This window comes from Lethenteron reissneri, chromosome 28 (assembly GCF_015708825.2).
Source record: "Lethenteron reissneri isolate LAM-NWPU_2019-01 chromosome 28, ASM1570882v1, whole genome shotgun sequence".
Classification (NCBI taxonomy): domain Eukaryota; kingdom Metazoa; phylum Chordata; class Hyperoartia; order Petromyzontiformes; family Petromyzontidae; genus Lethenteron; species Lethenteron reissneri.
In genome coordinates, this window is record NC_083806.1 from 9,364,556 (window position 1) to 9,389,680 (window position 25,125).

At 45.7% G+C, this 25,125-nt stretch overlaps 1 protein-coding gene across 3 annotated transcripts in view; it reads left to right on the forward strand.

The window, feature by feature from the left end:
• The window catches only part of CABP7 (calcium binding protein 7), an 89,118-nt gene that overhangs the window by 25,955 nt on the left and 38,038 nt on the right, over window positions 1-25,125 (forward strand). The gene's annotated exons all lie outside the window — the stretch shown is intronic.

Consider the following 25,125-nt stretch of genomic DNA (forward strand, 5'->3'; position numbering starts at 1 on the left):
GAAAGTATTTACTTATTTCCCACGAGAGCTTCCAGTACGAATTAAAGCTTTCGTGACTGCAGGGATTCCTCTTCTTGGTTCTTTCAGTAAAGTCACGTAGAAGGGAAATAATAAAATAATAAAAATAAAACATAATAAAATAATTCTCACGACGTTTCGGCCACAACGCAAGCAGCCGTCCTCAGGTGGAGAACAGGTCTGTCGGGGAGACAGCTGTCTGGTCTTCACCTGAGGACGGCTGCTTGCGTTGTGGCCGAAACGTCGTGAGAATTATTTTATTGTGTTTTATTTTTATTATTTTATTATTTCACTTCTACGTGACTTTACCGAAAGAACCAAGAAGAAGCTTCCAGTACGTCAATAAGAGGAGGATCATGGGGGAAACCCCAGGAGGGGTGGCAGCCCTAGGCCACACGTGACCGCGCACCCCCAAATTCCCGCCTGCCCAACGCCACCCCACGTGGCTCACGCGCAGAGAGGCCGGGGCTGACTCACTCTCTAATGGGTGCCGCTGTCCACACAGAAGCAGCAGCACAGACAAGCACAGACCTGAGCCCGTTCGTCGCTCATCGCCTTGGTCATTAAAATAGAAAAACACGAAGTCAGGTGGAGAACCTCGTCGGCTTTGCCGGTCAGGGGGCTCTTTACTCAGAAGCCGCCGCCGCTGCTGCTGCTGTACGTTACCCCCTCGTCCTTCTACCGGGTTTCAAAAGAAAAAAAAACTAATTGTGGCCGGTGATGGCAGCTTTGGAGCGGTAATACAATTTGCGAGGCTGTCAAATTTTGCGGGGGTTTTGCCCAACGCATGACCGCCTCCCCATTGGTGCCCCTTGCTGCTGATGGCAGGGACGTCAAGTGCGGTGGCCAGCAGAGGGAGGGGAGCTGCCTGCCGGAGTGATGGGCTGGTGATGCACGGGTGTTGTGCGTGGCGGTGACGGTGGTGGTGGTGGTGGTGTGTGTGAATTTGACTGAATGTGTGATAGTTTTGTCTGTGTGTGTGTGTGTGGGTCATGTAGCCCGCATGCCTAGTCACGGTATGCCCAAGCAGCTTCTGTTCGGCTGAATAGAGGGGGCTACACGGGCGCGACACGGGCTACAGAAGACATGGACTGATGTGGTACAGAAGGATGTGGAGCTAATCTTGATTTGAAGATTTCGTGACTGCAGGGATCTATACACTTTGGTTCTTTCGGTAAAGTCACGTAGGTATAAAAGAAAATAAATTAAATCACGACGTTTCGATTGCTACACAAGCAATCATCATACCTACGTGACTTTACAGAAAGAACCAAAGAGTATGGATGTGGAGCTAATTGGACTTGCCGATGACTGCTACCAGCAATGTCAAGATGGGCCACTGTGGAGGAGGTTTGTGAATGATTCTGCGGGGGAGTTGGAGGCAGTCACCCTCCAGTAACAACGGAGGGTCGAGGGAGCGACGGTCACGGCCAACACCCTGTGACGATTATCTGAACCGGTCCCGGGCCTCCCCTAGGTCTACTCAGCCTCAAATGAGTACCTGGTGCAGTGTGTAAACATCACCACTGGGGAGACAAAGGCGGTCAGGCGTGGTGCTGGCCACCCACCCCCTCGTGTCCCTTTCGGCCTTCATAGGTGCTCGCTAACAGCACTTGCCCCAACAGTCTGCTCAGGCTATACGGGGGACCTTTGTGTGCAGTGCAGGAGACTTGACAGGCGTGAATATGACCCTGGCTTTAGAGTTCAGAAATTGAACCTTGACTTTGGGGCCTTGCGAACAGAACACCGCGAGGGTAGTAGTGCTTTGGAGCACTTGCGCCCACCAAAACGGTGCTTTACTGATTCGCGTGACACTAAAGTTGATCATCTGTGTGGCTATGGTGTCTGAGAACAGTTTTTCTCGACAGCCGAGCTCACGTTCGTCTCGCGTGTATATACCGTATGCACGTTGGACTTCTTTCGCGCCGTACGTAGCCTACCGCGCTAATCGGAGGCGCCGTGGAAGCACAACAGACTGAACACACAAAGCGGTTCGAAAGGAATTATTTTAGAAGTGATCTAGAATCTTAGCAATCAACATATGCACGCAATGCACGCGAACGGGGGTCGTTGTAAGGCTTGGCTGAAGAGAGACGTGGATGTTCCGGCTAGCATGGGTGGTGGTGGTTATACGAGCACTGAAGTGTTGTGATACCGTTGGGTCAAAGGTCAACGATCACCACCGATTTATCTTAGAGTTGTACCCCTGCATTGTTGATGTCCGTGCAAACATGCGGCGGTACAAGCCAAAAACGCATCGGAGAACTAATAGGTCATCCTAGCAAGAGACTGGCCCCCTGTCATAGAAAGGTGGAATTTACAACTGGCTGGGGAATGCCCCTACGCAGGTGCGTGAACGGAGAGAGCGGCTTTGATTGTAAAGCCTGCTTTTGAGTCGACACTTAATGGCGTGAGCCATCACGAATGTTTGGTAACCATTAAGCATTGCTGCACCACCCTTTCAAAGAGACATCAAACGCCGCTTCTGACAGTACGGTGATGTCATGGGGAAAATTACGTAGCACCTAATTGTGTATCTCAATGGTCTTAGATCCAATAGAGATCTCGAAATTATCACAAACAGTCGATTAATGACTTTGGCTGCAAATCGGCTTCAGTTTGTTGTGAATTATACATCAATATACTAATTTACAGTCAATCCACCGTGAGATGAAAGGCATAGCGCTCGTGGGGAGTTTTGACCATACTTCACTACGCTGGTCAGTGCAATTTGGTGATAGGGTTGTGGGGGCGGTGGGGACGGGGAGGGGGCACAGGGCACAGGGACAATTTAGAGATCCCTCGCCACTGATGTCGGCTGTGGTTCGGATTTCAGCTTGGGTCGCTACGTTCATAGCTCGGCGCGTGAATCACCGTGCCACCTCTCGCTCCGCACGCCGTTTGATTTTGCGATGGGAAAGTTCTACACACACACAAAAAAAACATCTGTTGATAAACTACAGCGTTCAAGGGTAGCTTCTCCTGGAAGAAAAGGTAGACTCGTCGCGTCGGTCCACAACACTTGTTGTAGTGTGCGCGTGTGCGGCGCGTCATTGCGAATTCAAGTCACGAACAAATAAATAAAATGTTGCTCATTGGCCTTGACGTTGTCGGCACCGATTGAAATGAAATGTGCCCTTCATTTCCAAATCGCACTGCATTTCCACCCAGCCCAGCCCTCGCCGCTACATTTGTTTCGTTGGAGATGCCGTGACGGACGGCCGATGCCGCCGAGATAACCAACCGGCGCCGTTTACGATACAGTCGTCCAAACTCCGTCGGCTTGCCTCGCTTCCAGTACGTCAAAAAGAGGAGGATCATGGGGGAAACCTCAGGAGGGGTGGCAGCCCTAGGCCACACGTGACCGCGCACCCCCAAATTCCCGCCTGCCACGTGGCTCACACCAGAGAGGGGGGAGTGGGGGACATCGAATTGTCCGGTGAATTGCCATGCAACAGTCACACAACTCCCCAGGCAGGGCGCGTGATCACGTGCCCTCGAGGCGATGTGGTTCTGAGGGCGGTGAGTGGCCACAAGGGGCAATTGAGAGGTCATTCTCTGAATTGCCCACTATGCACTCGAGGCGATGTCTCTCCGCATGCAACGCTAGGGCAGAGTTTAGTTCTAGATTTGAAGCTTTCGTGACTGCAAGGATTCATACTTCTTAGGTTTTTGCGGTAAAGTCACGTAGGTAAAAAATTACATTAAAATTAATAAAAGTAATAATAGAAATGTACTGTATCAAGTGAGCCTCACTTGATGCAGTAATTTTAGCTTTGACGGTCCCACCTGATGACGCAGACTTGTGTTGCCTCCGAAACGTCGTGATTTATTATTTTATTTTATTTCTATTATTACATTTATTAATTTTAATTTAATTTTTTACCTACGTGACTTTACCGAAAAAAACCTAAGAGCAGAGTTGAGTTCCGATCCTCGCTTCATCGGGAGAACGCGTCTTTGCGTGCGCGTCCTGTGACAGTCTGCCTCTGCAGCAGACCATGCTTTCCCACCTGATGACGGACGCTTGTGTTGCGCCCGAAACGTCGTGATTTATTTGATACCTCCGTGACTTTACCGAAAGAACTACTTTAACTGGGTTTCTTTTGCGATGTCCCAAATTGGAAACAAATCCGGAGGGGATAACACGCTTCTGTTACCAAGGAAACTAAAGGAAAAATAAAATAAAAATCTAAAGTACGAGAATGTGAAGGTTAAGATACAAAACAATAAAAATGTTGCAAACGCTTGTTCACGAAATAATCAGTAGCTGAATTGTTTTTATCCCGATCGTCAAATTTAGATTTGCTTACTCCTGTGAGTGCCATGCATTTGTATGCATCGTATTAGATTTTGAACACAATATGTAATCATTATGAATAAAGTGGCTCCCCACTATTACACGCCGCAATTGTCATATTGTTATGAGTATATTGGCACTTTCAAGTATATTTTTTGTTTGTTATTGCGATATTCATGCTGGAGAGAAAAGTAATATCTGAATACAAATTGGGCAGATGACGTCAATGTTCTTCTTTCGTATGGATTCATAGCAGCAGATTGAATATGTAATTGTAGGGTTGGTATCCACTCAATAAAACGATGATTTTGACCCCATTGAATAACCACGACACTTTTTTTTTGTATGTCTGTCTATAGTTTTCTAGTTAGATTTTTGTTGCTATTTTTTTATGCCTGATGATGATTGCTTGTGTTGCAATCGAAACGTCGCTATTATTTTAATTTATTATTTTATCTTTAGACGTGACTTAACCGAAAGAACCAAAGAATAATTCCTTGCACTCACGAAAGCTCCAAAAATTAAGAAGGAAGTTACCATCGACATTTCCCACTTTTTAATCCCAGGGGAATTCAAATGCGAAAGCTTTTTTTGTTTTCCTATTTGTACGTTTTAACGTTTACCTAAAAAAATAAATCTAACTTTGTACAATAAACTCAGGGTGCATTTATGTATTTCAACGTTTTAACGTTTCCCAAAAAAAAAGATAACTTCGTACAATAAACGTAGGGTGCATTGATGTATATACTTAACTTACCCGTAATGTTATTGTCCGCGACGCATGTGTTGCCTAGGAGACGGAGCCGCGACGCATGTGTTGCCTAGGAGACGGAGCCGCGACGCATGTGTTGCCTAGGAGACGGAGCCGCGCCTGTGCGCGCGGCTCCATCTCCTAGGCAACACATGTGTCGCGAGACACGTGTCGCGAGACGACATGTGTGTCGTTCGCATCTCAAATCCTGTTGCAGCAGTGTTACATAACGCATACCATATATATTTAAATGCTGCGCGCAGCGAAGCTGTGAGATGATGAATACATTTGAAATGCTGTGCCGTGATAATATTGCATGCGTAATTTATTTGAATATTGTACGGATGATGTTATGCAGTCTGTGTAACATTTTAAATGCTGTACGGTGATGTGTCGTCTATAGTACATTTAACATTTTTTGTTTTTACAGTGATGAAAGACAGTCTCATTTATTGTTCGTTTGCATATTTAATATCTTGTATAGAATCGTCAACTAATTTGAAGACTCTATCCCTCTCATCAGTTACGCTTTATTGCATTACCACTGAATTATTCATATTTTTCTTTTCCGGCGAAGCGGTAGGCGTGCGTGATTGGTATCGGTTGGCGCATTTGGCTACGAATGCGCATCATTCCTGAGCCCCCCATCACTAACCTGCTCGCACCGATGTGGTGAAGTATGGTCAAACGACACTGCTAAGATCCCCCCAACCCCCGTTCAGATCCATGAAGATCGCAGAAGCAATCCAGCTTCTATCTTGATTTGAAGCTCTCGTGACTGCAGGAATCCATACTCTTTGGTTCTTTCGGTAAAGTCACGTGGCTAGAAACTAGCTTCTCTCAAACGTAGTGAGTCTGTCGGTCCTTTTGGGTCAATCATTGATGATTCAATGAAAACAAAACACTCACCACTCCCACGACGTTTGTTTCTATTCGAAAACGTTTGCTGCCCTGTAAAAGTTCCGGACGGGTCGCCTGTCCGCTATGTGGAACTGAGCGCTACGTGGATCAGCTGTTCTTATAGCCTTAGCTGCAGCCTTGCATCCCGTTGGGTCTCGATCGTAAAACCAAAAAAAAAAAAGTGATCGTATTAATAAATACATAGCTTTGATGAAACAGAGCAGGTGTACTTACCACGTGCTTAAGTTGTGTTTTCGATGATTTACCTTCTAAACAAATCTGGCCGTAAATTTCGATTTAAAGCTTTCGTGACTGCAGGGATTCATCTTCCGACTCTGTCTTCTCGACAGACCTGTTCCTCACCTGAGGACGGCTGCTTGCGTTGTGGCCGAAACGTCGTGAGAATTATTTTATTATGTTTTATTTTTATTATTTTATTATTTCCCTTCTACGTGACTTTACCGAAAGAACCAAGAAGAGAAATCTGGCCGTGTCTCGCTGCCCCCAGAAAGGGCGTCTCGCAACCCTAGGGGTTGCATGCACCGCAGGTGAAGAACCGCTGGTGTAGGGCAACGTGCCATCTCCTTTAAGCTGCAAATCACAGACTTAGTGTACAGACGCAGGACTTCCTTTGCGCACATCACAGAGCTATACATCCCAGAGACAGACAGTAAAACTATAACAGTAAGGGCATCTCGCACCCCCAGGGAATGCGTGCACCTCAGGCTAAGAACTGCTCAGAGGTCCAGGCGTAATGCAGCAGGAGTTTTACCGTGAGCTCCCTCTGGGTGGGATTGCTGCTTGTGAAGGGAGTTGATCTACCATCAAAGGCCGGGAGGAGAGGGTCACGGGATTGGAAGCCATCTTTCGCACACACACACACTCACATTGGCCCGGGGTAGTACAATGAAAACATTTTCACCACGCGGCTTTTTTTGGGTTGTGGTTTTGCGTGACCTCTGACATTTCACTCCGCGCTCTGGGAGTTTCTTCAGGAACCGAATACTCAGTTTTTGGCTCCCAGCACGTGGGGTCGAAACGTCGGACATCGTGCCGAACAACACATCGGAGAGTTGTGCTACACACCTGTGGTGCTCTTCATTGACAGTCCAGAGCCGGTCGTGTGGAAAGTCCACATTTGTATGGAAGAGGCGGCGTATCCGTGACGATACTCGCTATTTACGTCATAAAAATGGTACTTAATTTATCAAACCCCGACAGTTTTTACCTGTACTCTTTGGTTCCTTAGGTAAAGTCGCGTAGGTGAAAAAAAGAAGGAAAAAAGGGAAATAAATAGTTTTTACAAAATAATTAATTAATTCACGACGTTTCGATTGCAACACAAGCAATGGTCATCAGGTGTGACAACCACAGCAATAATTTTTATTATTATTATTTTAAATTATTTTTTTCACCTACGTGACTTTACCGAAAGAACCAAAGAGTATGGATCCTTGCAGTCACGAAAAATTCAAATCTAGTTTTTTTTACCTTTCACGGCCGTGTGAACGCACGCGACAACCAAATGCGCGCATCGCTATGCATGCCCCGGGCTCCATGCCGCAGAACCCACACGCTCGTTACGCCGTCTTGAGCAAACGGCACTCTCGTCACGAGTTTTCTCGATCGCGTCGGGCGCATGCTAATTTTGCAGACAACGGGCCGGTTACAAAGCTGCGCGACGCGCCTCGATGATTATCTAGAGCGAGTTGTGCCCAGGTAGTAGGTGTCGATGGATCGTGCAGAGATGGGATGATGGTTTAGGCCAGTGGTGACACGCAGCTGTGATGGAATGCGGGCACCTTAGGGCACACACAGAGTACAGGTCGTTGTCACTGCAGTGAGTCATTCAGAGACGCTATTTAGGAGGCAACGATGTTTATTCATCACAACAACAACACGCGCTTTTTTTCTTCCTGATAACGAACGCTTGTGTTGCGATCTAAACGTCGTAGTTAAACAAATATATTTTGTTGGGTTATTTCCTTTGAACCCATCTACGTGACTTTACCGAAAGACCCAAAGAATAGGGATATTTTATTTGAAGCTTTCGTGACTGCAGGAATCCATACTCTTTGGTTTTTTCGGTAAAGTCGCGTAGGTAGACGTTTCGGGCGCAAGACCAGCGTCCATCATCAGGTGAGAAAGCATGTTTTTTTTGCTTTCTCACCTGATGACGGACGCTTGTGTTGCGCCCGAAACGTCGTGATTAATTTATTTTATACCTACGTGACTTTACCGAAAGAATCAAAGAATAGGTAGATTTATTTTCATTATTTCGGTTTTCCAAAACCGCTCCAACCTATTATTGTAAGACTTTTTTGATTGTATCACTTCGATTCCTGTCCAATGTCAATAACTGCCCTCGGTATCCATACTCTGCTGTGCTTTCCAGGCGTACCCTTTTAACTGACTGCATTTTTCTTTCATTGTTTCGAAAACTTGTTGAACGTTACTTTTATTTTGCTCATAATTATCCTGTGCCAAGCTTTGGCAGCGTTCTTTAGTCGGTTCTCACACTCTTTCCTCTAGTTTATGTCGATTCCTTGCGATGATCACGATATCACCACCACTACCACCACTCACTCTAAAACATGCTCACATGCTGACGTCTGCTCTGTTCGTCAGTTTCAGTGAAGTAAGCATGTCACTCACCCCCTCGTGTACCGTCTCGGCCTTCATATGTTCTCGCTAACAGCACTTGCCTCAACAGTCTGTTAAGGCTATACAGGGGATCTTTGTATTTGTCTTTGGTGCGGTATATAAAGTGTGTCAAGGTCACGTGGAGTATAGAGTTTGCGGGGTGGAGTTTCAAGATCAGAGATGTAGAGTTGGGGTGAAACAGGACAGTCTGTGCCCAGTTTGCTTGTTAACATTTAATTTTTTGGAAGAGCATAAACTGCTCTTTTAATTAAAGGCATCTCATTAGGATTTTCTGTAGAAAAAAAAACAAAACTGGGCAGATCGGTCCAAAGTGTCTCCTCCACACCCCCGCCCCATTTGCCCCAGCGCGTAATAATTACCGGAGTGAAAATACACACGGCTCCTTGTAAGTGAGCCGTGCATCGAATTAAGACCGCGACGGCAAAGTAATATTTATCTGTGTTCGGGGACTGGAAGCGGTTGACAGTTTGAAATAATTCCAAGAAATATAACAAGCTCGACAAAGTTGCATTAAATGTAAATGTGTTTTTTTACACAGAGTTCCCTTGCTAGTAATGTCTGATGCCAGTAACCGCAGACACATTTCGATAAATATTAAACGTGGAAAATGACCACGACCCCAGTATCAGGCATCTGTGAAATCCCATCACTTTGCACTTTGATTGCCTTACCCTTGGATATTTTGATTTACTGACATCACCAAATCACATTTCAATGCACCCGATCTTGTTTAATCGCAGGTACCAAGCAGAAATTTGGCCTGATATGCACTCGTATCGGTGACCACCTGTGGCTTATCAGGTTCATAATAAACGTTGTTGGGTTAGATCGCGTTATTTATAAATGTGTCGTAACCCTCCACCACCCGACACGGCCAATCAGTAAAAAAGTGTCACGTTGACAAAAGACAAATAGTTCACTACTTTAGCCCACCGGTGTGTTGAAGCGTGAAACCACAACATTTACAATTTTTGAGTACGACGTTTCGCTGGTAATTGCATCCAGCATCATCGGGCAATTCGCCAGAATGGTTCTGCTCTTGCTCCCGGTCTTAAATAGAGCAGCAGCAGGATGACGTCATCATTTAACTCATCAGGTGCAACGATTTGAGGGGGGGGGTTATTGTAATTATTAGTAATCAGGCAATTATTACGATGTGAGTTGTAGATTAGTAATCAGTTGTATTGTGTGCTATTGTAATTATATGCTAGCTTAGTAATCAGTTAATTAGTATTTGTTTCCCCTATAAGGAATTGTAATACAGTATTATTCAATAATACGCTTCCAGGCCGCACTAAGGAGGGTTACGACACATTTATAAATAACGCGATCTAACCCAAAAACGTTTATTATGAATAATATTGGTCGAGAAAGCCTGCTACGTGTTAAATTGGCTTATACTGGTAGGAACGAAGTGAACCAGCCTACAATAGATTATATCGTCCGTCCGTCCGATGTCCGATTAGGTGTAGCAACATCGCCCCCTACTGCAAACACTTGGCAGGACCCTACAAAAACCTTTAGACTCAGTGACGCTTTCCTGGCTAAACAAGTGTAACATTCCCTTATAATTCCCTGAGATAGTTTTTAATTAAAACATTTAAATTAAAAATTAACTCACAGCGGCCTAAAGCCTACAGCTAGGCCTAAGGCCTAGAACTAGGCCTCAAACTCTCCCTTTGTATCGTACCCCCGCCATTTCATTTTATTATAGCCATTCATTTGTTCGTTCCTATCAGCCCACCCCGCAGGGACCTGTTCAGGTGTTGTCGATGTGGAGCTGCGAGGAGGTCACGAGATGCCAGTGTTTATTGTCTCTTCCTCTTTATGCGTCGACTTTTTTTTCTCCGGGTTCTCCATTTGACTCCCACATATCAAACACTCACGAATGTAAATAGCCCAAACATCCGGCAGATCCGCTGAGGCTTTCCTGGGAAGATAATTCGAATAGTATTTGGCATTATTATTTACTTAACTGCATATATGGTAGCTTTATCTTGATTTGAGGCTTTCGTGACTGCAGGAATCCATCCGAAAGAACCAAAAAGTATGGTAGCTTTATTGTATTGGAAAGTCCTAAATGTTAAGTGGAAAATATGCTATTTTGATGTCCCATTCTCAAAACCTTTTCACATACCGCGTCTATTTTCACACACTGAATAAACAAGAGCGCATCTCCTCTGTGTTCAACACGATGATGATTCATGTGTAATTTGGACACTGCACTACTTCTGAGCTGAGCTCATCATTGATATTCAGAATGTGCTCAGAGGATGGAGCATAGCCTGCCACTCGCCCGAATGTATGCAGTAAATTCACTCTTCCTCTGCGACACCGTAGATTGTCCCAGTTGTGATATTATTTAAGAATGTATTCTTTCTGGTCTTGTTTGTTCCGTCACTCTTGTATTTTTTTTATTGTGTGTATTCTGTCTCATTTATTACACGAGCCTAAGGGCAAATGCACAATCATTTCCATAAATGGAAAACTATATATTATAATCTTACATGCATGCATCAAGCGGGTAAGATTCATTTGTATTCAATGCATAATTTGCATGCCTATAGGCCACCGTGCAGACAGTAGGCATGTTATACCGGTGCTCCCCGATTTACGGACGGTCAATTTACGATTTTAATAGTTTTTTTTTGCGTGAGCGCAATGGCCAAATTGTGGACACTTTTCGATGGACAAACTAGAATTTAGCCGCGTAAATGAAATGCCACCACGGCCACGCGCCGCGAGGTCATCAAACGAGAAGGCGTCATCACGGTGTCATCAACGAGAAGGACACTCCGGGAGGTGGCATCATCATCACGGTGGTGTCCCCTGCAGCAGGATCTCTTGTGGGCTTCCGCGTGTAGTGTTGTAAAGGACGGACTTCTAATCTTCTTTATGGCACACACTGTGTATTATCTTAATACACAGTCCCTATCACACAAAGGGGTATATGGTCCCCTCACCCGTTACCCTGAGGAGGTACAGCTCCGGACCTTGTACAGCTCTCTAATCTCCCTGCTCTCCCAGCGTCCTCTGGCTGGACCTAGGGGATCTCTTCCCGACCACTGGTTACACTGAGCCCGAGCCCTGACAAGGGATGGAGGGCTTGGTCCAGGGTCCTAGATGTCTTCGGCCGACTTGGGTCTTCGTGTAGCAGAACTGGCCAAGAGCTCTCAGCGCTCTGGCTTGTATACCTGTTCGTGGCCGGGTTGTCCAATCCCCGGCCACCTTGTGGGACCCTCCGATTGGTCCTTCCCAATCTGGCGTTTGGATCCTACCTCACCCCATTTGACCCTGACCGTTTGATTGAGCGGGAGAACCTTATTTACGATCCGCTCTCTCACAGTTTGTGAACAGCGAGTACTTAACACCACTACACGCACAAAGGTTAATTATTTTAGTTTTAAATTAATTTTTATTAGTAGTAGCATTCAATCGTTTTAACATCCATGTTCTCCATCATGGTTATTGATTGTGTATTGCGAAAAAGTGATATAGGTGGATATCTTGAGGTTACGAGTAGAGTGGGAATAGCTGTCCGAAACATATGCTTGTGTTTTGTCTTCAAGAAATAGGAGCCATTCCAATTTAAGACATTTAGTTTTTCAACGTGTTTTTTTTTTAAAGAACGCATCCCTTTCGTAAATACCTTGATATCTCACGGCTGTTTGGTAATATCTGTGGGGCATTCCTCAAACGTTGCCACCCGTTGGAAAGTTGATGTTGGACCATGGAATGTTAATTTAGCAGATTGGAACCATTGTATACTCCGTTTAACACGTAGGCTTTCGCGACCAATAACACATTCCTGCGGAGGGAGCTGGTAGGAACGTTGGGTTGCTCGGTCAATGGCCAGGGTCAACGGCGGCGTGGTGTATTCCGCAAATATGGCCGACTGTGAGGGCGGGCACAAGCCGGCGTGAGTAGGTTAAACGTTGAGTTTTATAAGGGTACCACGGGGTGACCAGCCCCTCCCCACCCAGCCCCTTCCCACCCTCCCCTCCCCACCCAGCCCCACCCTACCCACCAAGCCCCTCCCCACCCTCCCCACCCAGCCCCTCCTCACCCTCCTCACCCAGCCCCTCCCTCTACACCCAGCCTCTCCCTGCACGACGGACGGACAGACACAATAATCCCCTGTGGGTTGGTGTAACCAGGAGGTTCCTACCAGTATCATCCATAAACTAGACACTCCTTGCATGCCTATACAGGTCACCATACATCAATTGGGGATTACGTGTACACAGACAATAACAGGGTACTGCTATTTTATTGCACGCAAACGACAGGAGGTACAAGAACAATCTGCATGCAGAATGTACGTTGATTACCATATGAATAACTCAACCGGCAATGGATACCCATTGTAATTTATATTCATTCATTAATCCCCCAAACTTCGCACGTGAAGGGCTCACAAGTGACGTCATCGCACCTACCCCTCTAAGGAACGAAAGCGGAGGAATTCTCCACGAATCTGGCTGTCGCCTGATGATGCCGGTTGTAATTACTGGCGAAACGTCGTACTCAGATTGTAAATGTTGTGGCTTGGCTCTCCAACACACCGGTGGTCTGCACTAGTGACGAATTGACGTGTTCTGTTTACGTGACAAACCTCACCTCATTTACACTATGAGACCTCCTTTACCAGTGGCAAAATATAGTGATAGGTTTTTACCCTTTCAACGGGTACAAAACTGACACCTTTATACAAGGCATCATGTTTGCAATAACCACAACACAAGCAGTGCGCTATTTTTGAGTTGTACGCCTTTTGGCGTCATTTGGTCCAACACCAATGGAGACTAGGCTCTAAGAAAAGTTGTCTCGGGTGTGGACCAATCAAGTTCAAGGACAGTGCATATCATTATCATCAGAGTTGTTTCTTTTTGTTTGCATTTTGACTGCTTGTGTTGTGGTTATTGCAAACATGTTGCCTTGTATAAATGTGTCAGTTTTTGTACCAGTAGAAAGGATTAAAGCCTATCACTATATTTTGCCACTGGTAAAGGAGGTCTCATAGTGTAAAAACCAACACTTACATTTGAAAATACTCAAGTAAATTTCGATTTAAAGCTTTCGTGACTGCAGGGATTCATCTTCTTGGTTCTTTCGGTAAAGTCACGTAGAAGGGAAATAATGAAACAATAAAAATAAAACAAAATAATTCTCACGACGTTTCGGCCACAACGCAAGCAGCCGTCCTCAGGTGGAGAACAGGTCTGTCCTCAGGTGGAGAACAGGTCTGTCGAAACGTCGTGAGAATTTTTTTTTTAATGTTTTATTTTTATTATTTTATTATTTACATTCTACGTGACTTTACCGAAAGAACCAAGAAGAATAATCAAGTACTTTTTTTCCATGTGCATCACATTTCCTCTTTTCGGACGTATCGAAGGGCGAAGATTTTGTTTAAAGAACTGTGCAGATTTTTTTTACAAAGAAGTGAAGAGCGTTGAGAAAGAGACGCCGCTGCGTTTGCTCTCGGCGCGGCTGCAGACTGTGGGGCTATGCGGTTCCTACGCATGCGGCGGACGAGCAAAGCAGCATTATCCGGCACAGACATGCCCGTACTGTGATCAGAGCATGTTTTTTCGTGTCGTTTGCATGTTCATCACAAGTACCGCGTGTGGTTAATGCAGACACGATTCCTTGCGAAAGACATCTCTCTATTTAGTGTTTGATCACATCTTCACACCGAGTTTTATCGCCAGCAAGGGTGTACAACAACCTACTGTTATAATAGATTTTTTTACCCTTCTATCTGGCAACAAAACTGACACCTTTTTTACGAGGAGTCATGTTTGCATAGACCACAATACCTGCAGCCATAATGCAAACAAAAAACATAACTCTGATAATATATGCACTGTCCTTGAAGTTGATTGGTCCACACCCGAGACAGCTTTCCTTAGAGCCTAGTCTCACATGGGTTGGACCAGATGACGCCAAAAGGCGCACAACTCAAAGACAATGCACCATCAGAGCATGAGAGCTCGGGGTAAGCATTTACACCATTGGAACCTGTGGTCTATGCAAACATGACTCCTTGTAAAAAAAGGTGTCGGTTTTGTTGCCAGATAGAAGGGTAAGAAACAATAATCATATTTCTTTGCTGGCAAATGAGGTTCCAATAGTGAACCTACTGTTATGTTACGCATGACGGGCGGAGACTCAGCGCCCGTCGACGCGGCGTCGAGTAGCAGTCGTTAGGCGGTCGTAGACACGAGTTTTGGTCCTCGCTGTGGCGGTAAAGGGGGTCGCTTGAATTTCTATGAGAAAGGTCGTAAAGGCGGCGGCTCGCAAGTCAAGCACGATCGTTAGTCGGGGACCACCTGCGCTTGTTTCATGGACCGCCAAGACGACATTTGCGATGGGCTGGGTTCGACCTCTGGGTGTGGGTTGACACGTGGACACCTCTCTCTCTCTCTTTGTGTGTCAAGCGTCTCTGAGTTGTTGGCTTGTCTGCAAAATCCGGCGCGTTATAAGTGTCATTATTATTAAACACCTAATCATAAAATATCACAAATCGCTCTCCCCGAGGCATACCTTGGGGCTGCTTTGATAATACATCTCAACAGGATCTCACCCAGTGAAATAAACGACTGTCTATTATGATATTGCTGGAATGTTGTTGGTCGTTAAGCACCCCCCCCCCATTCCCCTCCTGTCCCTCGCCCACCACCACAACCACCACTAGTGTACGTGCACACACCTCCACCCCCACCACTACAACCAACCCCCACTACCACCACCACCAACCCCACCTCCACCCCTACAACCAACCCCCACTACCACCCCCACCACCAACCCCACCTCCACCCCCACCACCAACCCAACCCCTACAACCAACCTCCACCACCACCATCCCCACTACTACCCCCACCACCAATCCCACCTCCACCCCCACCACCAACTCCACCTCCACCCCTACAACCAACCCCCACCACCACCACCCCCCTCCACCATTACCCCCACCCGACCTCCACTACCACCAACCCCACCCGCCACCACCAACTCCACCTTCACCCCATCACCACCTCCACCCCACCCCCTCCACCACATCCTCCACCAGACGGAAGGAGCGGAGCCTAAACAGAAAGGGCTGCGGCCTAAGGAGGAAGTCATTGTAGGGGCTCCGGGGGCAGTAGCTACGTGTGCTACTAGTGTAGCTACTACACATGTAGTAGCTACTACATATGTAGTAGCTGCTACTTGTGCTACTAGTAACTACTACACATTATCCTAGTAGCACAAGTAGCTACTACACATTATAGCAGCTACTTGTGCTACCACACAAGTAGCTACTACATAAGTAGCTACTACACATTGTGCTCCTAGGATTAACCGGCACTAGAATAATCCTAATAGCAAAAGTAGCTACTCCATATGTAGTAGCTACGGGCCCCACACTTTCGAGGACCTCGCGCTAAACGCTTTCAAGCTATCAATTTCGGTTAAGTGATTCTGCACTTGCTCTATTACTATAGTACTATACCAACTTCGACTTTTATGAACGACTGTGTGTTTAAGGTTACCGATTTGTCGTATTATCTGGCTGTATAGCAAATGAAAAAATACAATTACTTTACTGTGCAAGTAAAAAATGTGTGTTTTAATATTTACGTGGGCTTTTTTTTAATGTTGGACACCTTTATGACATATGCTACAGGCCCCGCACTAGCTTAACCCGCCACTGAACTCCGGCTGTGCTGGAAGGGGGGTGAGGCCTAGAGATGCAGCGGTCTCTATCGAGGTGGAACTCTCCTCTCCCTGTTCACTTCAGGTGATGGAAATCGATAGAATCAAATACAGGCAGCAGCAGCTTTATTAGTTCGGCGGAGGCGGTCAACCCGTTGAGTCACATTACGCCTGCAATTAACTGTAGTTGCATGGGCAGTTCTAAAACAAACAAACGCAACTTCAAATTAACAAAGAGAACTCAAATGCTCGCACGATGTCGCTAGCAAACGATCCGTGGTCGCGTGAGAGTTTGCTTCCTGCTTTCTCAACGCCCGCTAACCGAGCGGAACCTTCTGGATTTCGAATAGCGACATTTGCAAGTGCGTGTGTTTAATGCAGACTCGATTCCTTGCAAAAGGGAATCTATTTTGGTGCTTGAACATGTTACCACCTCCTGTTTGATTGCCAGAGAGGGTTAAAACCTATTCTTACTTTTCATACTTTGCAAAGAATGGCATGGCCGTGTCTGATTGAGGGGGGGGGGGATCATCATGCGAACCGGATTTTGATAAAAAAAAATAACACATCCAGACACTCCTCTTAAAGCTTGATACTCCATATTTTTGCTCGGGTTTCCAAGATATGCCTGTCCATAATGGTGATGGCAACGGTAACTCTCCCGTGTGGCGGCAGCAGCGGCAGCAGGTGGTGGTGGTAACAACGATTGCCACGTGTTCCAAGGCAGGGCTCGGTAAATCTTGGCCCTCCTTAGTCCATCCATCATCCCTCTTCATCCCTTGGCCTGGGTAGGCGTGGTGCAGCCATCGTCCCGGGCTCACCAAGGCAGTGGTTCCTCTTCTTCTTAACCTGGGGTGCACGCTGCATCTCCTGGGGATGCGAGATGCCCTTTCTTGGGGGTGCGAGACACGGCCAGATGTTTTTTTTTAGAAGGTGAATAATTAATCGAAAACACAAATTAAGCACGGACACGTACGTTAAAACTTACATTCATTCATCAAACCAACGTTTTTATTGACATTACTGCGTATATTTTGTTTAACTATCGAGAACCAAATGGGTGCAGAGGCTCCAGTAAAGGTGAAGAAGAACCACTGCTTCTAGATTTGAAGCTTTCGTGACTGCAAGGATTCATATTCTTAGGTTTTTTCGGTAAAGTCAGGTAGGTAAAAAAAAATGTAATTAATGAAAGTAAAATAAAATAAAAAATAAAATAATTTAACGACGTTTCGGAGGCAACACAAGAATAAGAACCACTGCTCTCTGGCCAGCCTTCTCCCAGCCTCGACAGCCTCTTTCCCCAGCTATCGTTGCTGCACGCAAGGTCCACAACTACCCCACCCTGTCCCTTTCGCCCCCCCGCCCCCCCGCCCCCCAGGGCCACACGTCTTATCTCTCCGTGTCCCCCTGAAGAAATTCAACGTGAGCACGGGGTTCATTGTCACGATCGTTAATATTAGCCCACAAGTTTGCAACGCAGGCATCAAATCGCGCCGTACACACACACACACGCGTCAACAATTGTTGTCTTCGTAATAAACCAATTTCTTGTTTTTATAGGAAAGGAAACAAACAAATACGTGCGTGTTGAGTTTAATTCAACTGAAAGGAAATGCTGCGCATCATCATCACACGCAACGCAATAAGAAAAAAAGGAAAGACCCGGGCAATTCTGTTGGATTTAAAGGGCGGAATAAATAAATAAAAACACAGTTAAATGCCTCGGGGATTGGCCGAAACCTTTCACAAGCAAACAAACAAACAATGTCTTCGTCTCTCGTGAACATCGGCCTCCTCCCGAGGCCCCACACGAACATCCTAAGTGTCCACTCTCCCCTCGCACGCAAGTAGCCATCCGCAGACGCTCCTCTGCCCGACTTTACACAAAAACTATGTTCGGGTCACGTTTCGTCGCAGGACAAGACGAGTTGGGGGGGGGGGGGGGCCTTTCGGCACCATTCACCCTACGGTACCATCGCTGTCAACCCATACGGTTGACCCCGTATGCTTGTCCAGGGAAATTGAGTTTTCAGGTCCGTACAGCGTACAGCCGTTTCTATACGGGCACAAAAAAATGTGTCTGTGTGTTTGCGTTTCTCCCTTGTGATGTGACTTTGTAGGATGAACGTTGAGATGTATAAGGGGCACGGGGTGACCAATAAGGTCTGAATCGGTCTGTAACAAGGTAGGGCGCTGATATGGGGTTGACAGGCATGGAAACCCACACGCAGAGCCTAGACTGCTTCCCATGTTATGTGGAAGCGCTCTGCCCAGTCTCAAACCTCATAGAGGCCAACCCCCCAACCGTAACCCAAACCCTGTCTCCACCCCTCATATTGTACCTCTTTCTTAATCCCATCATCATCCTACTCGAGTACCTTCTCGCCTATTCCCCTCTATCTCCACGACACGGGTGCCACGGTGGCTAGGAGATGTTAACTATCTCGCCTGGTTTACAGGAGCTCGTGGGTTCGATCCCGACCCTAACGCCTGCTGTATATTTGGAGTTTGCGTGTCTCTCCCCGTGGTCACGTGGGGGTTTCTCCGGGTCCTCCGGTTTTCCCTCCATATTTAATAACATGCAGTGTTTAGTGTATTTGCACGCTAAAAAATTGTCCGAGTGATAAACCACTTTGTAGATCTGTCACTTGTGGCCAGGTCACTTCTGATAAAAGATCTATGTAGCTCAGTGGGCCTTACCTGGTAAAATAAAATAATTTGTTGAGTTGTAGTTTTGAAGGCATTCCACGCACACACCAGAGGGCTGTAGGGACGTTCAGCGTCTCGTGAACACAATGTGCCCTGTTGAACACACGGGTAAAGTGTGCTGGACAGGAGACTTGGATCAATACCATGTGCAGGGCCGTATAAGAGTCACCGTGTGAATTTAGTGGGTGCTTGCTTTTAATTTAAGTTGTTGTCATGAGAAAGGTGTACCAGCCTTTGCATAAATTTGAAGGAAATAATAATGCAAGGTCCTTTGGCAGTCCACTGCTGAAAGAAGGCGGCCTCCCATTGCCGTGTAGGACGCGAGGGTTGTTTTACTGGTGGGAACCTCCTGGTTCCACCAGCCCACAGGGGATTATTGTGTCCGTCCATCCGTCGTGAATCCAAAAATGGGAGGGGTGGGGATGGGTGGAGAGGGGAGGGTGGGGAGGGGCTGGGTGGGGAGGGTGGGGAGAGGCTGGGTGGGGAGGATGGGGCTGAGTGGGGGTGGGAGGGGTGGGGCTGGGTGGGGAGGGGCTGGGTGGAGAAGGTGGGGCTGGGTGGGGAGGGGAGGGTGGGGAGAGACTGGGTGGGGATGGGAGGGGTGGGGCTGGGTGGGGAGGGGAGGGGCTGGTCACCCCGTGGTGCCCTGATAAAACTCAACGTTTAACCTGCTCACGCCGGCTTGTGCCCGCCCTCACAGTCGGCCATATTTGCGGGATACACCACGCCGCCGTTGACCCTGCAGGCCATTGACCGAGCAACCCAACGTTCCTACCAGCTCCCTCCGCAGGAGAAATGTGTTTGACTGAATTTCAGCACGCAGGTCAGCGCAGGCTGGTAAAAAAATGGGGGCAGTGGGGGCGGGGTCAGATTTCACTCACCACTGATGTTAGCAGTGGCCAACGATTAAATCGACGTTGTCGGGTTCATAATGCTGTGCACTAACCAGTCACTCTGTTGCACTCGGAGAGAAATATGAAATGTATATGGAGAAAACCCAACGCATATCCCAGGGGGCTGACATTTAGCACTGCCAACTCACGGCCACTTCAAAGCCCCCATGACTACAACACCTGGCAAGCCCCAGGTGGTCACTCATACCAATGACTAACCAGACTCGAATATGCTTAGCTTCTGAGATCCAATAATATCTGGCGTATTTTTCGGCATTTTTGATGCTAGTCAAATTGAAGTTGGATGGCCAGGTAGCCAAGGAGAACGATGTCAAGTATAGTTGCCAAGGGGCTCATTAATTACACTGGTCAACACACTTTTTCTGGCATAGGGTATTCCAATGAGTTTAGGGTAATTTTGGGGTGCTGATTCCAAATCTGGCATCAGTTTTTGTCTATCACATCAGGTTTTTGAGATATCAAATTTTGCATTTTCAATAAAAACTGAAGAAGACAAATATTAAATAAATGTGGATATCTACATAAAATGATATTATAAACACTATCCTAAAAATACAGCACCATATTTTAACACTAAAGCAGTCACTGACTCGCAACAACTTGCAATCATAAGTGACAGATAATTTCGGGTAAAATCAATGAAAATGGGGTATGCCGGTAGCATAAAAATGAGACGTGATAGAGCAAATCTGAGATCAGGTTTGGAATCAGCACCCTGAAATTAGTCTAAAACAGCTGCAAAAGTCCAGGCCAGAAAAAAACGTTTTTTTTGTTGTTGACCAGTGTTATTGATGTTGAGGGGGCACAGCGCATGACCCGTTTCCCTCGCCCGATAGTTGGGGAGGGCAACTGGCCAAGCTGTTCCCGGGATCTCAAACCCATCGCTGTATGAGGTTTTGATTTTTAACAGGAGGTATTGACATATATAGCTGTGATATCTGCCGGAGTTAAATTACAGGCAGGCTCGAAGGTGTCATTGGACAGGTTTTGATGCGATAAAAAATTAACCCGTAAAAACAAAGTTTTTCACTATAAATCCTTTATATGCGTGACGGCTAGAGTCCTCTCGTCCTCTGGCTTGAGATGGCTGCCACCTATGGGTCAGATGATTGCCTGCCACCATTAAGCAATTGGTAATTAAATAGATATTTTTTTTCCTAAAATGTTTAACATTTTGGAGGAAAAAAATTCACGAAAATAAATTGTCACGCACAACGAGTCTGTGTGCAAAATGTCAGCTCGATTGGATCACGGGAAGTGGGTTAAAAAACGACCGAAAGATTTGCACGGTCGTAAGCGCGCAAGCAAGCAAGTGAACTTAATATAAAGGATTTCAAAAGCCGCAACAATTCCTCACGTGTTTACGTAACCCGCGCCCACCCACCCACTGTGCCCTCGTTCTGCTGGTTCTCATTGGAAATAAATTGACAAGCGTTCAGTCGTTATATCCTTGCGTTATATTCTTGCTCCGGATCTATGGCTCTTCCTTGGCGCACGACGCCCGCACACTCTCACCATCGCATCTCTGCGCACGTGGGAGTCTCCAGGCGACGCTGATTTGACGCCGTTGTGGCGTCCATTTATTCACTCGCCCTGTGGCATGTTCACACTCCACTCGGTTTGCCCACGTGGCTCCGAGCTGTGAATCACGTGCTCTCTATTGTGTGTCCAGAGGCAGGGCCTATGAAGTAATCGCGACCCAGTGGGGTGTTCGTGTCGCTATTGCGAAAACTCTGGAAGCTATTTGCAAGCAGCCATGCAAATTCCCGCACGCATCCGTCGCTAAGAGGGCATGGTGTATCATGAACGTAACCACATCTGTTACATTTTATCCAAGCAATTATTTTTGCACGCGTTACAGTGTATGACTATCACTATCAGTACAATTCGGACTGAAATGGGTTATAATTCTCATGTATGCCTGTGTTGCAAAATATTTATTGGCCCAAGCAAGCATTTTATACAAACTCAGTTATGTAAATGAGACCATGAAGATTTGTATAATTAGCCACCTAATTATTGCAGCATATATTGCCCGGTATTGCTATTCCAAACGGAATGGTACTTCATAATGCCATATTAATATTATTGATGTTTAAAATTGTAACTGCATAATGAGAATTAATGTCGTTTACAAAAAGCACGATATTAACGATAGCCAGTAGAATGAGGAGGCATTGTAAGTGTAATAAATGGCTGGTGCACTTCATGGAAATAAAATAGCCCAAACAAATGGACGCAGACTGCAGAACGTGCAGTGCTCGCGGCTTTTTGAAGCTCAATTCCACAATCACAGCTCGGCTTCTCGATGGCATTGGAAGGCAAGGGTACAGGTGGGCACAAACTACGGCTGCACGGCTTAAGTTTTCATACTCTCAAACAGATTTGCTCATCTATTTGAGGTGCATCTTAATGTCAGATGGCGTTGGGTCTTTTGATACACATAACTTGTATTTAAGGGCTGGTCTTTTGGATTTTTTCCTCACTTGATGCAGTAATTTTAGCTGTGACGGTCCCACCTTGATGACGGAGACTTGTGTTGCCTCCGAAACGTCGTGATTTATAATTTTATTTCTATTATTACTTTTAGTAAAAAAAAAATTTACCTACGTGACTTTACCGAAAAAAAAACCTAAGAGTATGAATCTTTTGATAGACAACGATTGTTTTGCCTATGGCCAACTCGATGCTGAATGGCCTGCACTCATCAGATCTCAAAAGCTAAGCAGGATTTTTTTCTCGTGAGCCTGATTAGTTCTAGATTTGAAGCTTTCGTGACTGCAAGGATTCATATTCTTGGGTTTTTTCGGTAAAGTCACGTAGGTAAAAAAATAAAATTAATAAAAGTAAAATAAAAATAAAATAAAAATCACGACGTTTCGGAGGCAACACAAGCTTCCGTCTTCAGGTGGAACCGTCACAGCACGATAGCTGTATCAAGTGAGAGAAATTCCAAGAAAACAGTCCTTGTATATATACAAGGACTATATCACAAAAATAATATTCAGGTCCTACCTTGGCTCCTCCCACCCTCAACCAGTATATATACAAGGGCTGTTTTCTTGGAAATTCTCTCACTTGATACAGCTATCGTGCTGTGACGGTTCCACCTGAAGACGGAAGCTTGTGTTGCCTCCGAAACGTCGTGATTTTTTTTTATTTTACTTTTATGAATTTAAATTTTAAGTTTTTTACCTACGTGACTTTACCGAAAAATCTAAGCATATGAAGCCTGATTAGTACTTGGATGGGTGGCCCCTAGGCGAGGGCATGTCAAGTGTTGTAGGTGTGCGCCTGCGAGGTGTCCCGGCAATGTTGAGTGTGACCTCTTCGTGCACTCCGGGCACACCTACATCGTCCCACATGCGGTGGCGTAGCGACCAGTGCGCTGCGCTACAAACACCGCGACCCGAGTTCGATTCCCGCTCACGGCCACCAACACCAGTGACGATTATCTGAACCGGTTCTAGACCTCACCTAGGTCGACTTAGCATCTAATGAGTACCTGGCGTGACGTGTAAACATTGCCACTGGGGAGACAAAGGCTGCCGGGCGTGGTGTTGGCCACCCACCGCCTCGTGCGCATTGCGTGCGCCTTAATTAACGATTGTTATATTAACTATTTATATCTTACCAGGTAGAGCCAAGTGAGTTGTTAGCTTCTTTTTTAGAAGCATCCTGACCACAAATGATAGCTGAACCAAGTGGCTCATCACGTGGAAATTTTTCACAGAAAAATAATCTAAACGCATTTTTTCTAATAACACAGGCATCAATCATGTAAAATTAGTTAAACAAATGGAGAGCGTGTGATCATTTCAGATCCAGGAACGCAACGCTATTTTCCCACGAGGTATATTATATGTCGAACGCGGTTTTGCCCAACACAGAATTTTCCAGGAACGTAACCCCACGGTCGTCGAGGTTTGCCTGTATATAATTGTAGATAATTTGGGAAAAAAATGTGCTATTATTATTTTCTTCTTGCGGTTATTAAACCAGAACCAACCAAAGAACATGTGCTTATTTTAACACCACATCTGGGAATCCCAGCTCTGATATATATATATAACTGTCTGTGTTTAAAGCATCTCACTCACGGTTAAAACGATTTGTCATCTCGGTTGCGGATTGTCTTAGCCCCGCATCTACGCCTATGATAAAAAAAAAATCAACGGCATGTTGGAAGTGACCATATCAAGAGACTAAGTTGTAGCGTTCTCTTTTGAAGATGTGAAGACATTTGGTATTAAGAACAAATTTGTTGGCTTGGCTTAAGGTGACAAACTTCCAGTGGATGTGCCCGCAGGGATAGATTTAATTTGCTCCTTAAATGAGTTTTCCACACTAAGATGTCCCCACACAGTGCTATGTGCCAGGCATCAGCACTGCTGCTGTTCCATTATTATTATTTTTTTGTGTTTGGGTGCCACACAGGCTATTAAGTTGTGTCCTGCAGGAATTCAGTTTACAATGCTGAGATCCCCTGGCACGTTATTTAGATTGTCTCTGTGGGACCTCCTTGGCACAAAAAGATCTGTTCAAGGACCGTACGAGTTTGGAAAAGTTACTTGTTTTTAATCAGCGATTTATGGTATTTTTGCTGTTCATTAATTATCAGTGTCATCAGGAAACGAAGCGTAGCATTCTCATTCTCTTTTTGAATAAAAAGACACGTGAAGCAGATATCACAGAAGTACTTTTGAGGCCCCTTTAAGTTACCTTCTTTTTCCGCGAGCTGGAAAGCACTGCACTTTTCCCAGTGCCTCACTATGGAGATTCTCGTCGCAAAACAGACAGAGACATTTAAATCTCAGAGTTGAATTTTCCATGATGAAGTGAAATTTTTTTGTTGTGTGCACAAACTAGTGACTCGACTGAAAACACCAACTGACGACAATTGAGAACCCGGTTTAATAACATGCATCTACTGGACATCTGTGAACAAAAATCTGTATCGCTCATTGTATTCCTCCATACTCTTAGGTTTTTTCGGTAAAGTCACGTAGGTAAAATAATAATAACAAAATAATAATAAATGAAAATAACTCATTCATTATAATTGTATTATTATTTTTTACCTACGTGACTTTACCTAAAAACCCTAAGAGTATGAATCCTTGCAGTCACGAACGCTTCAAATCTGGATTCCTCCAGTATCAATACAT